This window comes from Pristis pectinata, chromosome 1, assembly GCF_009764475.1.
Source record: "Pristis pectinata isolate sPriPec2 chromosome 1, sPriPec2.1.pri, whole genome shotgun sequence".
NCBI classification, from domain to species: Eukaryota; Metazoa; Chordata; class Chondrichthyes; order Rhinopristiformes; family Pristidae; genus Pristis; species Pristis pectinata.
In genome coordinates, this window is record NC_067405.1 from 31,371,750 (window position 1) to 31,388,310 (window position 16,561).

A 16,561-nucleotide genomic window follows, 5' to 3' on the forward strand; every position below is an offset into this window, starting at 1 on the left:
GAAATTCATCTTTGGACACCAGATCCAAATCAATTCACTGGTATTGGCCACCAGTTGTACCCATTTCAGTTGATCTGAATATATGGGTTTAAGTGGAAAATTGACACTTGTCTTGGGTCGCCAGTGCTAAATCCATTTACCTGTCACCGCCCCCAGGGAATCTCATTCCCTCAGAAAATGCCATCGAGTTTAAATGATAAAAGGACTATTCTTGGAAAGTATTGTTAAATTTTATTAATGAAATTTCACCTTCTACATTAAACCACCTATATATTTTGACTTTTCAAATTTTGTATAATGCTTATAATGTTAAGAATTCTTTGCTGCTTGGTTGAGTGTCTGTCAGAATTTTTCAGTTGAATTAGCTGCTGTCAGCATGAAGGCATCACTGTTACTGAATGCCACTGATCCCCTACAGAAGGTGCCTTTTGGCAGCTAACTTCAGAAAAGAGCCTGCTGAAGGTTGGTGTGCAGTTTTCTTCAAGGTTACTACTGTCACTTTGCCATTGACTGGACAATTCAGACCAATAACTCTTCTTTCATTAAAAAGTTGAAATTAATACTGTAAAATGAGTTCCTTTGTTCATTATAGCCATTGGCGAATGGAGTTGGTAGCAAGGAGAGAGTGAAAAAAGTAATTCTGGCACTTCTTCTGTTATTCCCAATGGCCTTTAATGTACTGGCTGCTAATACGAAATATTGATGCCATGGGAAAGGTATATTTTCATAATGAATTGGACCAGAGAGCATTATTTAATAATGGCTACTCTTGCATCTCTTCAATAAATCGTCAGTATAATAAAACAGCAAAACCACTTCAATTCCAACATATTGTTAATAGCAGTTTAGACTATCTTTCACAAATATAATGAGTTCCAAAAAGGGCCACATTTTTGAACACTCATTATTGAAAATCCTCTTTTCAGGCCAAAAGACTTCTTCCAGTCATAGAACCATAGAACCATAGAACACTACAGCACATAAAACAGGCCATTCAGCCCTTCTAGTCTGTGCCAAAACGTTATTCCACTAGTCCCACTTACCTGAACCCAGTCCATAACCCTCCAGACCTCTCCAGTCCATGTATCTATCCAATTTATTCTTAAAACTTAACAGTGAGCTCGCATTTACTAGATCAGATGGCAGCCCGTTCCACGCTCCCAACACTCTTTGAGTGAAGAAGTTCCCCCTAATGTTCCCTCTAAACCTTTCCCCTTTCACCCTAAAGCCATGTCCTCTCGTACTTATCTCTCCTAATCTAGGTGGAAAGAGCCTACAAGCATTAACTCTGTCTATACCCCTCATAATTTTGTAAACCTCTATCAAATCTCCCCTCATTCTTCTGTGCTCCAAGGAATGAAGTCCTAACCTGTTCAATCTTTCCCTGTAACTCAACTCCTGAAGACCCGACAACATCCTGGTAAATCTCCTCTGCACTCTTTCAATCTTACTGATATTATTCCTATAGTTAGGTGACCAGGACTGCACACAATACTCCAAATTTGGCCTCACTGATGTCTTATACAACCTCGCCATAACATCCCAACTCCTATACTCAATACTTTGATTTATGAATGCCAGGATGCCAAAAGCCTTTCTTACAATCCTGTCTACCTGTGACGCCACTTTCAGGGAATTATGTATCTGAACTCTCAGATCCCTTTGTTCCTCCACACTCCTCAGTGCCCTACCATTTACTGTATATGTCCTACCTTGATTTGTCCTTCCAAAATGCAACATCTCACACTTGTCTGCATTAAATTCCATCTGCCATTTTCTGGCCCATTTTTCCAGTTGGTTCAGATCCCTCTGCAAGCTTTGAAAGCCTTCCTCGCACCTGTCCACTACGCCTCCAATCTCAGTGTCATCAGCAATTTACCACATTATCATCTAGATCATTGATATAGACAACAAACAACAATGGCCCCAGCACAGATCCCTGAGGCACACCACTAGTCACAGGCCTCCAGTCTGAGAAACAATCATCCGCTACCACTGTCTGTCTTCTCCTACATAGCCAATTTCGAATCCAGTTTACAACCTTTCCATGGATACCTAGTGTCTGAACCTTCTGAATGAACCTCCCATGTAGGACCTTGTCAAAGGCCTTACTAAAATCCATGTATACAACACCCACAGCCTTTCCTTCATCTACTTTCTTGGTAACCTCCTCGAAAAACTCTACAAGATTCATTAAACACGATCTACCATGCACAAAGCCATGCTGACTATCCTTAATCAGCCCTTGGTTGTCCAAATACTTGTATATCCGATCTCTCAGAATACCTTCCAATAATTTACCTACTACTGATGTCAGGCTCACTGGCCTGCAATTACCTGGTTTACTTTTAGATCCTTTTTTAAACAACGGAACAATATGAGCTACCCTCCAGTCCTCCGGCACTGCACCCGTGGCTAAGGACATGTTAAATATATCTGCCAGGGCCCCTGCAATTTCTACACTAGTCTCTCTCAATCTCCGAGGAAATATCTTATCAGGCCCCAGGGATTTATCCACATTTATTCACTGTAAGGCAGCAAGCACCTCCTCCTCTTTAATCTCTATATGTTCCGTGACACTACTGCTTGTTTCCCTTTGTTCCATATGTCAGTTTCCTGAGTAAATACTGATGCAAAAAAAACTGTTTAAGATCTCCCCCATCTCCTGAGGCTCCACTCATAGACAACCACTCTGATCTTCTAGGGGACCAATTTTGTCCCTTACTATCCTTTTACTCTTAATATACTTGTAGAAGCCCTTCAGGTTTACCTTCACATTATCTGCCAAAGCAACCTCATGTCTTCTTTTTGCCTTCCTGATTTCCTTTTTTAGTATTTTCTTACTTTTTCTATACTCTTCAAGTACCTCATTTGCTCCTAGTTTCCTATACCTGCTATACACCTTTCTTTTTTTCTTAACCAGATCATCAATATCACTTGAAAACCAAGGTTCCCTATGCCTGTTAACTTCACCTTTAATCCTGGCAGGAACATGCAAACTCTGCACTCTCAAAATTTCACCTTTGAAGGCCTTCCACTTACTGAACACATCCTTGCCAGAAAACAACTTATCCCAATCCACTCTTCCTAGATCCTTTCTCATTTCCACAAAATTAGCCTTTCTCCAATTTAGAACCTCGACTCAAGGACCAGACCTGTCCTTATCCATAATTAACTTGAAACTAATGACATTATGGTCACTGGACCCAAAATGCTCACCTACACATACTTCTGTCACCTGACTTGTCTGGTTCCCTAAAAGGAGATCAAGTATTGAATTCTCTCTCGTTGGTACCTCTGTATATTGATTTAGAAAACTTTCCTGAATACATTTGACAAATTCCAAGCCATCCAGCCCTTTCACAGTGTGGGAGTCCCAGTCAATATGCGGAAAGTTAAAATCCCCTACTATTACAACTTTCTGTTTCTTACATCTGTCTGCTATCTCACTACAGATTTGTCCTTCCAATTCTCTCTGACTATTGGGCGGTCTATAATACAACCCTATTAGTGTGGCCACACCTTTCCTGTTCCTCAGCTCCACCCATATGGCCTGTGTAAACGAGCCCTCCGGGCTGTCCTGTCTACGCACAGCTGTGATATTTTCCCTGACTAGTAATGCCACTCCTCCCCCTTTCATTCCCTCCCCCTCTATCACGTCTGAAACAACAAAACCCCGGAACATTAAGCTGCCAGTCCTGCCCCTCCTACATCCAAGTCTCACTAATATCAATAATGCCATAATCCCATGTGCCAATCCACACCCTAAACTCATCTGCCTTACCTACAATACTTCTTGCATTGAAATAGATGCACCTGAGAACATTTCTATCATGTACAAGCCTTTGATTTCTGTCTATACCTGCAGTCCTCGCATGACCTTTTTCCTCCTCCACCTCACTATCTGCTCTAACACTCTGGTTCCCCTCCCCCTGAAAATCTAGTTTAAACCCCCCAAAGCACCACTAGCAAACCTACCTGCAAGTATGTTAGTTCCCCTCCAGTTCAAGTGCAAACCGTCCTGTGAGAACAGGTTCCACCTTCCCTGGAACAAAGCCCAATTGTCCGGAAACATGAAGCCCTCCCTCCTGCACCATCTCTTAGCCACGTATTTAGCTGCATGATCTTCCTATTTCTAGCCTCGCTAGCTCGTGGCACGGGTAACAATCCTGAGATTGCAACCTTGGAGGTCCCGTCCTTCAATTTTGCACCTAATTCTCTAAACTCTCTTTGCAGGACCTCCTCCTCCTTCCTATCCACATCATTGGTCTCTACGTGGACCACGACATCTGGCTGCTCACCCTCCCTCCTGAGAATATCGAGAACTCTATCCGGGATATCGCAGACCCTGGCACCAGGGAGGCAACAGACCATCCGGGATTCTCGATCTCTCCCACAGAACCTCCTATCTGTCCCCCTAACTATTGAATCCCCTATCATACTGCTCTCTTCTTTTCCCTCCTTCCTTCCTGAGCTGAGGGTCCCGTCTCGGTGCCAGAGACCCGACCACTGCAACTCGTCCCTGGTAGGTCGTCCCCACCAGCAGTATCCAAAACAGTACACTTATTGTTGATGGGAACGGCCACAGGGGTGCTCTGCTCTTTCTGTCTATACCCCTTCCCATTCCTGATAGTCACCCAGCTACCTGCCTCCTGACTTTTAGGGGTGACTATCTCCCTGAAACTTCTGTCTATTTCTGCCTCTGCCTCACGAAGTCCCTTTGAAAATTAAGGAAATTCCTTAAATGTCTGAGTTACTAAACCAATAGGCAGTGCAATCTTTAAGTTAATTATAGGGCTCTACTGTTCTGTTTAATAGTTTCACCTTAATTCAAGGGCAATTCTAAATCCTCACAGCATGGCCCCTTGATTAATCAAGATCACATTTCTGTATCTTCTGCATGGCATTGAAAGGTTATCTCGTTGCTATGACAACATAACTAGATCAGATTTGTGTCCTTTCCAACCTTTCATGTCAGGATATAACTGCACTAATTCTGTTTGAAACAGTATCTAACTTAAGGCATGTTATGTAAATATATAAAAATATACAATTTGTTAATATTTGGAATTGGAATTGATTTATTATTGTCACATGTACTGAGATACAGTGGAAACCTTTTGTTTGCGTGCCATCCAGACAGATTATTCCATACATAAGTACATTATATATTAATATAAAGATGACACATGTTATTTGCAGCAATGATGTCAAATATGGACCATTTAAAATTTACTTGATGTCCAATTGATGGTCTATGGGATATTTTAAGATTAAGCATTTCTTAAGTATTAGGTCCAGCTTTCAATATATGTAAATCTGTATCCCTAACTACTAAGATTATATTGGATATGACTTCTGAAATTGAAGATCAAGGTACTCAAGTAGCTACATTTGTGTCTCCCTTAATAAGAATCAAAAATGGGCTTGATATAATATATAAATTTTACATTTCAGGAATCAACTCTAAATTATTAGCCAGTGTTGGCTTTGGCTTAGCTAGCAGCACTCTTGCCTCTAAATTTGGATTGCTGGTGGGTTTACAAAAATCTAGGCTGACATTTTAGGCATTACTGAGAGAGTAAGCAAGCATCACTGGAGGTGCTATTGGATAAGCCTTGAACCAAAGTTTTTTCAGACTTCTCAGATGGTTGTAAAAGACCCCAGAGTACATTTTGAAAGAGTAGGGAAGTTACCCTGATATTCTCACCAATATCTATCATTCAGTCAGAATTTCTGAAAACATTTTTTCTGTACTTTCCATGTTGTCTGCACTCATTAGTGGGAGCTTATTTACACAGATTGACTGAAGCATTTCTTATATCGCATCTAGTTAATCTGCCAAGCTTTGAACATTTTTCACTGACTGAAGGTTTCATCAAGAGCAGTCATTTTGCATGCTGGCTGCAATGGGCTTGAGAAGTCAATAAGTAAAAAAAGTGAAAAAATATTGAAGAAGACGCACATGAATTGCAAATATCAGACTGGGAATGGGGTCGTGTAGACCTAAATGTCCTCCACAAATAGTAGCTACCAAACCCCTTCTTACTACAGATTTTCAAGCTAAGGTGGGAAGCAACTTGCTTCCTGGATTTTTCAATTCCACATGTATTTTGAAGGAATTTAGACTCATTGTAGGAAAGGGGCCACTTCTCCACAAAGTCCTTTCTCCATAGCTCACCAGCAGCCTGGAGCATTTCACCATAATGCCCACTTATTTCAGCTCGAAAATCACCTGCATAAAATTCTCTTACATTTTTTATGCTTCTGATTGGCCTTCTGTTTTCATTTATGTGGGGATAGTGGTAATACCTTCTGTTGACATTAGAAAGACCATGAAATTCATGGGCTTTGTTTTGCTGATGCTAGATTTAAACTGCTATCGTGGATCTGTTCGATTTGCCTGGGTGGCAAGATTATCAATAAAGAACGGGGTTCCTGGGGATACATAGGACACTGCAGATGCTGGAATATGGAGCAATAAACAATCTGCTGGAGAAACTCAGCAGGTCAAGCAGCATCTGTGGGGATGTCCTGATGCAGGGTTTCGACCCAAAACGTCAGCAAATCCTCCTCACCCACCCCCTACAGACTTGCTGAATTCCTCCAGCAGATTGTTTGTTGCTCTGAGTTTCTGGGGAGAACCGGAAGACTAGCATTATTCCTGATTATTCAAGTAAAATTACAGTCATCCTTGAGAGAAATGCAATGGATCACCTTGAATCACTGAAGTTATGTTACTATACTGCCAACACTTGTCTCTGTGCTATTCCACAGCTGTGGCTGGGTGAATGTCCACTATCCCACTGCACAGTCATAGTGTCATACAGCACAGAAACAGGCCCTTCTACCCATCTATACTAATTCCATTTAACCGTGTCATTTTCTGTTTCACGTTGCCATATCCACACCCTCCTCACATGCCCGGTCCACTAACAATCACGCCGCTCTCCCTGCTTCGCCCTGCGGCCAATTACTGCAGCACGTTCTTGGGTCAGTTGCCCGGTCGCTCTGTCCATCCCTGCTCAGGGATCACCCAACATGGTCCGCTAGGCCGTCACCCTTTCAGGTCCGCTTGAACACCACCTCGGCCGCCTTCCTTTCAGGTCCACGTGAGGGGTGCAGCCATTTTCCTTCCAGGTCCGCTTGTGTTCCACCCTGCCTTCTCCCCTTCAGGTCCGCATGCGCTCCACGCTGCCGGCACCCCTGTCCACTTTGCCAGATCCACTCCAGATCCATCCTGGTGCCTCTGCGCTTCTCCCTGCCGCCCGCTACGTCTGTGCCCTACACATGGTTCGCTCATGCATCCCTCTGTCTTCTCAGCCTGGTCATGCTTCCCCCGAACTGGTGCGCCGGCTTGTGACCTTGCACCTCCTCACATTGCCCGGTCCACTTCCAATCTCTGCAACAGATTACTGTTGCGCGTAACATATTTTATGGTGCCTTCGCTCTGTGCGTCCCTGCTCCTCGTTCAGCCTACACGGTCCGCTAGGCTATCCTGTTGTCAAAGACCCATATCACTGATTCAAATATATCTGATAACCAGTTGAACCTGATTAATTATAAAAATAATTTTAAAATATTCTGATATTAAAATAACAGATCTATTTTAAAATTGATTGAACTATCAATTAATTAAAGACTTAAATGTACAGAAAAATGAAGAAAAAATTAGCTAAGTTTACTTTTCTTGTTACTATCAATGACCCCATTCAAATGATGATGTGGCTGGTGCAAGGGGTATCCAATGCCTCAGTTCAGGACACCAAAGACCATCCCTGGCCTTGATGTTGATTCCTGGAGCAGAGCAAGAGGTCAGATGTGCTTGCAGCATGTCCCATACTTCTGCATTGCTTAAGTCCCAAACACACCACACTAGTTTGCCACAGTTCTGCACAGAATTGTTGGCTAACCAACAACACAATCCAATCCAATGGCTTCACAGAAGTCATGGTCACTTGGCTGAGGTAGAGAGGGGTGTTTGCTGGGTTTAGAAATGCAAGATCACCTATAACTAGAAATGAGGGAAAAAGATTAAGATTGGAGATGAAGACAATAAACAAAGAATTAAAAGAAACTTCAGAATCCAAAGGCAGACTCTTCTTGCAAGTTTTTATTCTCAAACATGAAGGCATATTATCCTTCCAAACAGTCAGCTCTATCAAACAGTTGAATCAAATTAAAAGTGCAACTTGCCTGATATTCCTGTTCTGGCATTAATTTTGCATTGTGGCTCTTCAGGGATTATTAAAAAATATTTAAGTTTGGCTACCTTTGTAAGGGCATTATAATCACACACATAACATGCATACTTGCAGAGTGTGAGGGAGATCTGCACAGTGTGGCCCCATCTGTATCTGCAACTCCTGCACAAATCCAAGCATGTCTTACAAACAAAGCATTCCTTAAAGTGTTGATTCGGTACAATTGTATATGGGAACTTTCAGTTTCCACCTTGAGATTCAAATATTCAGGATCTGAAAATGGTCAGCACTGTATGGACAGCAGTGAGCTGCACAGATTAATGTGTCCCACAATCTCAGTAGACATCCAAAGGCAGATCCAAACTTGGCAAGAATGCTCTTTATGGCAACAGGTCCTTCCATGCGTAAATTCCATCACATCGTGCGAGGAAATGGGAGAAAGAAAGAACTAAATTAAACTCTATGAATGCTCAGAAACACTAAAAAAAATCACATCATATACACGTTAAACTGAAAAACTGTTAGTGTTTAAGAAAAAGAACAAATTGAAGGACAAAAGTATTTAAAAACATTCAAACCAACTCAATCAATTCAAAACAGCAAAAATTATGAAGGCTTATTATTAAATATGCAAATTAATGGAGAACTCATTTCACAAAGTCTAATCTGGCACAGGCTGTTTGAGCAGTTTCCCCATGTAACCGTGAACTGTTGCAACTTCATGGGATCAACAACTGATTGTGCTCATAAAAAAAATGGTGTGATGAGTGCCAGAAAATTTGTTTCCAAATTCTCTGCATGGATATCCCTAAACTGCTGGCATTTACATCAGGAAATTCTGGCATTTGTTCATGGAATTTCTGGAATATTCACCAGTTTGAAATATGAAATCAGGATATTTAAATTCATATAAGTTTCACTCAGTTTCTGGTTAATATAGTATGTTGTGTAAAAATCTGGAACTAATTGCTATAAAATTGAATCTGTCAATCAGACGAGGCTTAAGAAGTTTTCTCAAACATCCAACAAAATGTTAGCAGTCTTTTAAGAAATTTGATGGGAATCTGTAATATATTATCATCTTAAAAATACTTGGAATCTGACTAGTATTTCTAACTAATTCAAAAATGTGTTCACTTTGGCTAAAAAAAAATACCAGACATTGGAAAGTGTTACCCACCTGCTTTAGAAAATTCACAACCCTTCACCAATGTGCTTCCTATGCAGGTTCTAATTGATTGAATCCTCAATATTTCAAGAAGTATTCACAATGTGATAATTAACTGTTAATAGTGGTCCAATTGAAAAGCCAAATGAATATGTTCTGCTCCTTCAATTCTTCCTTATCTCATATCAGATGATATAATTGTATCATTAGCTCAAGAGGTATCAATATTAAAAATAGAATGATCTCCTATTTTTCCATTCAATTTGAGTATCAAACATTCAAATTTAAGAATGGTATGATGTAGAAAGAGGTTACATCTGTTTCTACTTCACCTCCCAAGATGAAGTTTAACTCAATCTCAATGGTGTTGCCAATCCAGTACCAAATTACTTCAAACCTTCAATAGATTAATATTCATCCAAAATTTGATTGAGACTGTCCATAACAGGTTCACTTAAAAAAAGTGCAAAAGAAACAGGACATTCAAGGGTTATAGCCTAACTGAATACCAGCCCCCATAGGATCTGTAACCAAATAAGCTTGTCAGTAAACTGATGCTGCAGAATGTATCCTGGTAAAGTTCACGGTGAAATTTATTTTCAACTGGTTTCTTATTTTTTTCAATATTAAATGTTCTTGGCAATTAGGAATATCAATTGGGAGGAGGTCTTTCAAGGAAAACATTCCAGCTCCAACCAAAAGAATTTGTTTTAGGAAAAGAAACATTCAAAACATCTCCCTTACCTCTATGGAAACAAGCAGCAACAAGAAAAGTAGGTTTAATTTCCTGTTTCTGAATGCTGATATTCCTATGTGAACAAAAATTAAAAACCAGTATTGCAACTCCATGTGAAGTAATGTTGTCTTAATGGTAATTGTGTACGACTAAGAGGCAGAATTTACTGACAGGATTTCCAATCTAAAATAGCAGGGATAGGATCCCCAGTTTTCTGGTGAATGACCATTTGGAAGTTAATGAATGGTCATAGACTTGAAAGATTAACTCTCTCTCTCTCTCTCTCTCACAGATGCAACCTGATCTGCTGATTATTTTCAGCATGTTCTGCTTTTATTTTAGATTATCAGCATCTGTAGTATTTTGCTTTTGAATTAATGAAATGAACCTTGAGTGGTTCTGTGTTGGTGCCATTGTTGTTTGTTGTATATTTCAATGATCTAGACGATAATGTGGTAAATTGGATTAGTAAATTTGCGGATGACACTAAGATTGGAGGTGTAGTGGACAGTGAGGAAGGCTTTCAAAGCTTGCAGAGGGATCTGGACCAAATGGAAAAATGGTCCAGAAAATGGCAGATGGAATTTAATGCAGACAAGTGTGAGATGTTGCATTTTGGAAGGACAAATCAAGGTAGGACATACACAGTAAATGGTAGGGCACTGAAGAGTGCGGAGGAACAAAGGGATCTGGGAGTTCAGATACACAATTCCTTGAAAGTAGAGTCACAGGTAGACAGGGTTGTAAAAAAGGCTTTTGGCATCCTGGCATTTATAAATCAAAGTATTGGGTATAGGAGTTGGAATGTTTTGGTGAAGTTCTATAAGTCATTGGTGAGACCAAATTTAGAATATTGTGTGCAGTTCTGGTCACCGAACTACAGGAAGGATGTCAGTAAGATTGAAAGAGTGCAGAGGAGATTTACAAGAATGTTGTCGGGTCTTCAGGAGTTGAGTTATAAGGAAAGATTGAGCATGTTAGGACTTTGTTCCTTGGAGCGGAGAAGAATGAGGGGAGATATGATAGAGGTTTATAAAATGATGAGGGGCATAGACAGGGGTAATGCAAGTAGGCTCTTTCCACCTAGATTAGGAGAGAGAAGTACGAGAGGACATGGCTTTAGGGTGAAGGGGGAAAGGTTTAGGGGGAACATTAGAGGGAACTTCTTCACTCAAAGAGTGGTGGGAGTGTGGAATGGGCTGCCATCTGATGTGGTAAATTTGGGCTCACTCTTAACTTTTAAGATTAAATTGGATAGATACATGGACAAGAGAGGTCTGGAGGGGTATGGGCTGGGGGCAGGTAAATGGGACTAGCAGAATAATGTTTTGGTACAGACTAGAAGGGCCGAATGGCCTGTTTTCTGTGCTGTAGTTTTCTATGGTTCTATGGTGTGGGCATGGGAGGAATCAACAGATATGTTATTCTTAATGAAACCCAACATCTATATATCTAGCCATACAGGATTTAATTTTTTCACATATTGCTCGTTCTGGTTATGTTCCCTGAAATCTTTGAGAGCACCGAGCAATCATTTCAAAATTTCACTCTGCTGGCTACTTCTGTAAAAATAAAATACACCATTTGGTACTAAAGTAACTACTGATGGGGAGCATTGAAGCAATGACCAAAATGTTATTCTTCAGACAATCAAAAGATATTTTTGGAATAAATTCCTAGTTACAATTACAGAGGACATTACAGTAGATGTCTATTCTTTAAAGAAATGATCCAGAATAAACAGGATATTCTGGACATTCCATAGTGATGATACTGCCCTAGATTTATTTCTGCAATAAATGATTTTCATTACAGAAGACTGTTATTGAAAATCCAATATCGTCTTGCTAACTTTGTTGACGTCAAGATAACAGATTTGATTCCATAGAAAATGATGGAGCCAAACTTCAGAAGTGGAGTACACAATGCTTATGTTACTACATCATGCACTTTGGGCATACAATCAAAAACACATTTCTATCCGTAAACCTTACTATCACTGACTAAAGATTTTGCTTATAATATTATTCGCAATACTTATTCCAAAACATAATGCACTGTCTAGGTAATTAGGAAAATAAGTGTTTCAGTGGAATTGGTTATAAATACAGCTTCTATTTGTGATCACTTTGAAAGCACATTGTACAACATGGGTTTTCTGGAACCGATTCTAGTCTGTTGTTTGCATTTTAATCCTTCCGAAGCCCAGAAGCAATGAGCCCAGAAGCCCAGAAGCAAGGTAACCAAATCAATCCTGTGTAAGAATTTTTGCTCCTTCACCACAAGTAACCACAGCCAACATCATGGACAGATGAGGCCTTTTCAGTTTATTTGTCAGTTATCTACTACGGATGTATTTATATCTCTTGGACAACTCCTAGACCTGGGACACATCACCTCCCTTTGCAACTGGATCCTTGACTTCCTGATCAACAGACCACAATAAGGATAGGCAGCAACATTTCCAGCATGATTATTCTCAACACTGTTGCCCCACAAGGCTGCATCCACGGCCCCCTACTCTACTCCCTATACACTCACGACTGTGTGGCCAAATTCTACTCTAACTCCATCTACAAGTTTGCAGATGATATCTCAAATATCTCAAATGATGAGTCACAGTACAGGAGGGAGCTATAGAGCCTAATTACATGGTGCCATGACAACAATCTTTCCATCAATGTCATCAAAACAAAAGAGCTGATCATTAAGTTCAGAAAAGGAGCAGTTCACATGCTTCTGTTCACATCAACCATGCTGAGGTCAAGCAGGTTGAGAGCTTCAGGTCCCGAGGAGTGAACATCATCAGTAGTCTGTCCTGGTCCAATCAAGTAAGAAAGCTCAGCCAAGAAAGCTCACCACTTCTATAGGAGGCTAAAGAAATTTGGCATGTCCCCTTTGACACTCACCAACTTTTATCAATGCACCACAGAAAGCATCCTACCCAGATGCATCACGGCTTGGTACGGCAACTGCTCTGCCTGTGACCACAAGAAACTGCAGAGAGTTGTGACACAGCTCAGCACATCACGGAAACCAGCCCCCCCTCCATGGACACTGTCTATATTTCTCGCTGTCTCAGTAAAGCAGCCAGCATAATCAAAGACCCCACCCACCCCAGACATTCTCTCATCTCCCCCCTCCCATCGAGCAGAAGATACAAAAGCCTGAAAACACATACCACTAGGCTCAAGGACAGCTTCTATCCCACTGTTATAAGACAATTGAACAGTCCCCTAGTACGATAAGATGGACTTGTGACCTCACAATCTGCTTCGTTATGGCCTTGCACCTTATTGTCTACCTGCACTGCACTTTCTCTGTAACTATTACACTTTATTCTACATTCTGTTATTGTTTTTACCTTGAACTACCCCAATGCACTGTTATAATAAAATAATCTATATGGATGATATACAAGAGAAGCTTTTCACTGTACCACTGACAATAATAAACCAATTTACCAATTTTACTTATCATCATATGGATCACAAATTTAATTAAATTTGTCAGTTGATTCATAGGAGACTGTCATTTTGTCTTAACAAGAAGGCTCAAAACACTGGAGTCTCAATAATACTACTTTGTAATAAAGGATGTCAATGTATGTTTTGAATTTTATTTGATGGTAGCATCATTTTACAGAAATAATGCAATCCTGAGTTTGATTAATAATCCTTATCTTACTGAAGTGTCACAGTTAGTGCAGGTGTGGCCTCGTGGCTCCAGCGATCCGAGTTCAATCCTGATCTGTGGCTATGTGGGTTTCCTCCAGATGCTCTGGTTTCTTCCCACATCCCTAAGATGTGCCAGTTGGTAGACTAATTGGCCATGTAAATTGCCCCTAGTATGTAGGTGAATGGTGGAACCTGGCAGGAGCTCATTTGAATGTGAGGAAAATAAAATGGGATTAATGCAGGATTTGTGTAAATGGGTGCTTGATAGTCGCTGTGGAGTTGGTGGACCAAAGAGCTTGTTTCCACGCCTTGTGACTCTATGACAAATAAAGGATTGTACATTTTTAAAACAAGGTTTAAATGATTAAAGTTGTGAAGATTAATTGAAACTTAACTCACTTTGACTACATTAATTATTTTCTTTAGAATTTGCATTCAATTTTATAACCACAAAATATCATCTCTATTACCAATTTCTCAACCATGTAATCACCTTTCATTTGATATTCTGAATAAATTTTAAAAATAACCGATGTATTAAGACAGGAACCATTGAACATCAAGTAACAATTAATTTTTTCACAGTTTATTTGTGGAATCATGGGTGATTTGGAAGATAAAAGCAATTAGTCAAATTTGTATCTTCTCTGCTGTGGAAAAGTGCTAACCAAATTGGCATTAATGAAATTATTATTTCAGCTATAGGAATTCTTTGCCCAAAAGCATATGATATGATGTTTTGTACCACTTTGAATTAAATATTTTTGTACTGCGGGAATTCAACTTTATTTTTAACATTTACATTCCAAAGAAATTTAAGTGGTGCTCAGTGATGGAGTGCATCCAGGAAGTTGCTAGTGGAGCACAGTATTCAGGACTTTTACATTTGCACAAGGGTTTCAAACCTGTCATGGCTAGAATGGGTAAAGTCCAGCACATCCTGCCCACTACTTTTTTTACTCCTTCTCAAGGAAAGGGAGGCAATGACTGGAGCATCCAAGCAGAAATGATTGGAAGAATTGAGTTTAATGAGATTAAAATAGTTAGAAATTGTTTGCAAATCTACAATTGTCCTGTGACTAAACACCTGTTCCAAATATAAAACTTCCTTCAGCCAAAATGGAGCCACTTGAGAATTTGATGGTAGGCCTACTTCATGTGTGACACATTCTTCATTTATCTTTCCTTCCTTGCTGGAATCTGTGCACTGATTCAACAATTGGGACATAATGTCATCAAAGCATTTCACTGAAAATGTCACAAAAGGCATTAATGCATGTAAATATCAGAAAATTGAAAAATTACTTCCCACAATGTTTTGAGTGTTTAAACTTTTCAAATACATCTCAGATTACCACTGACTGTTTCAATGTCATTTGTTGTTAAAAGCTATCTTGAAAAACTGCAGTACATATTTTGCCATAGAGCTCAGAATTTATTAGCAACACCTGTAATTTTCAGAGAATAACAGCATCTTTCATAATATTTTCTCACAATAAAAACACATTATATTCTACACTGCTGTGACTAACATTATTTTTAAAAGAATTTGGGCTCACCTACATAGCAGATCCAGGTACAATAGCAGCAAGACATGTAAGGAGATGGGTAGGTGACAAGAAATAACTTAAAGCAAAACCTACTTGGAAAACAATTTGGACTCCATGGTGGTGAGCTAAAGCCAACTCTATTTTTCAGTGAAAGGTTGTTAGGTGACGTGGCACTAGCTATTCAGGGGGTTCACCTTCACGGAAAATGTTTGTACAAATTACAAATGACACAACACTTGTGCTTGACAATACTGCCAATATGCATAAAGAACAGCCAACACACTTAAGCAAATTTCTGGAAGAGCATTTCCCACATAATGAGAACACAATCGTATTTAGCGACTAGATTCTTGATAAAATGAGATTGCATTGTAAACAAAGATTATGCATAATGTGATTATATCTTTGCCCTTTCCTATTTTCAATAATATTATCCTATAGGTCAAGCTATTATTGAAAATTATGATCGGCATGGTAATGAGGGGTGTAACCTCATTTTTCAAAAGTTAATGGGCTTGGTACAGGTGAGAGATCAGGTGTCTTATCAATGTATGCTTTGGCGGTATAAGTAGCGGGCTTTCAATATGCATCTTATAGACATGCTTCTACTTGAAATAGAGACTTATAAAATTATGAGGGGCATAGAAAAGATAGATCATCAGTGTCTTTTTCCTAGGGTAAGGGAGTCTAAAACCAGAGGGAATAGGTTTAAGGTGAGAGAGAGAGAAATTTAAAGGAGATCACAGAGGTAACTATCACAGAGAGTGATAGTTATATGGAACAAGCTGCCAGAGGAATTGGTAGAGGCAGGTAAATTGGAAAAGGCATTTGGACAGGTACTTGGATAGGAAAGGAGTAGAGGGATACAGGCCTAAAGCGGGCAAGTGGGATTAGCATAGATAGGCACCACAGTCGGCATGGTTAAGTTAGGCCCAGGATCCTGCTTCCGTGCTGTATAACTCTATTACTCTGTCACCAAAATCCTCCACTGCCTTGGAATCCTCTATCACAATCACTAGCCCACATGATCTCCCTCCTATCCGCCATCATTTCTTCTAATTTCCTCACCCATCATCTCCCTTCACCTTCCAAATTTTCCCCAGACAGATCACAATGATTCCCAATTCTCCACATCTCAAGCCAGCATTACCTCTTTAATCTTCACAACCTCTATCCCTAAAACTAAATATGCTTGCTCCTGGACAGCAGAGTAACCTTTAGTATTT

The 16,561-nt window shown here is 39.9% G+C and overlaps 1 protein-coding gene across 2 annotated transcripts in view; it reads left to right on the forward strand.

Moving 5' to 3' along the window:
- LOC127580749 (inactive dipeptidyl peptidase 10-like) overlaps positions 1–16,561 on the forward strand; it is a 547,404-nt gene that overhangs the window by 317,483 nt on the left and 213,360 nt on the right. The window contains exon 1 of one of the 2 annotated variants that reach the window (XM_052034700.1): positions 10,086–10,145. The exons of the other annotated variant lie outside the window; for it this stretch is intronic. The gene's annotated coding sequence lies outside the window, so the exon portion shown is untranslated. Of the gene's footprint in view, positions 1–10,085; positions 10,146–16,561 lie in introns of those variants that run through there. 2 annotated transcript variants of the gene reach the window in all.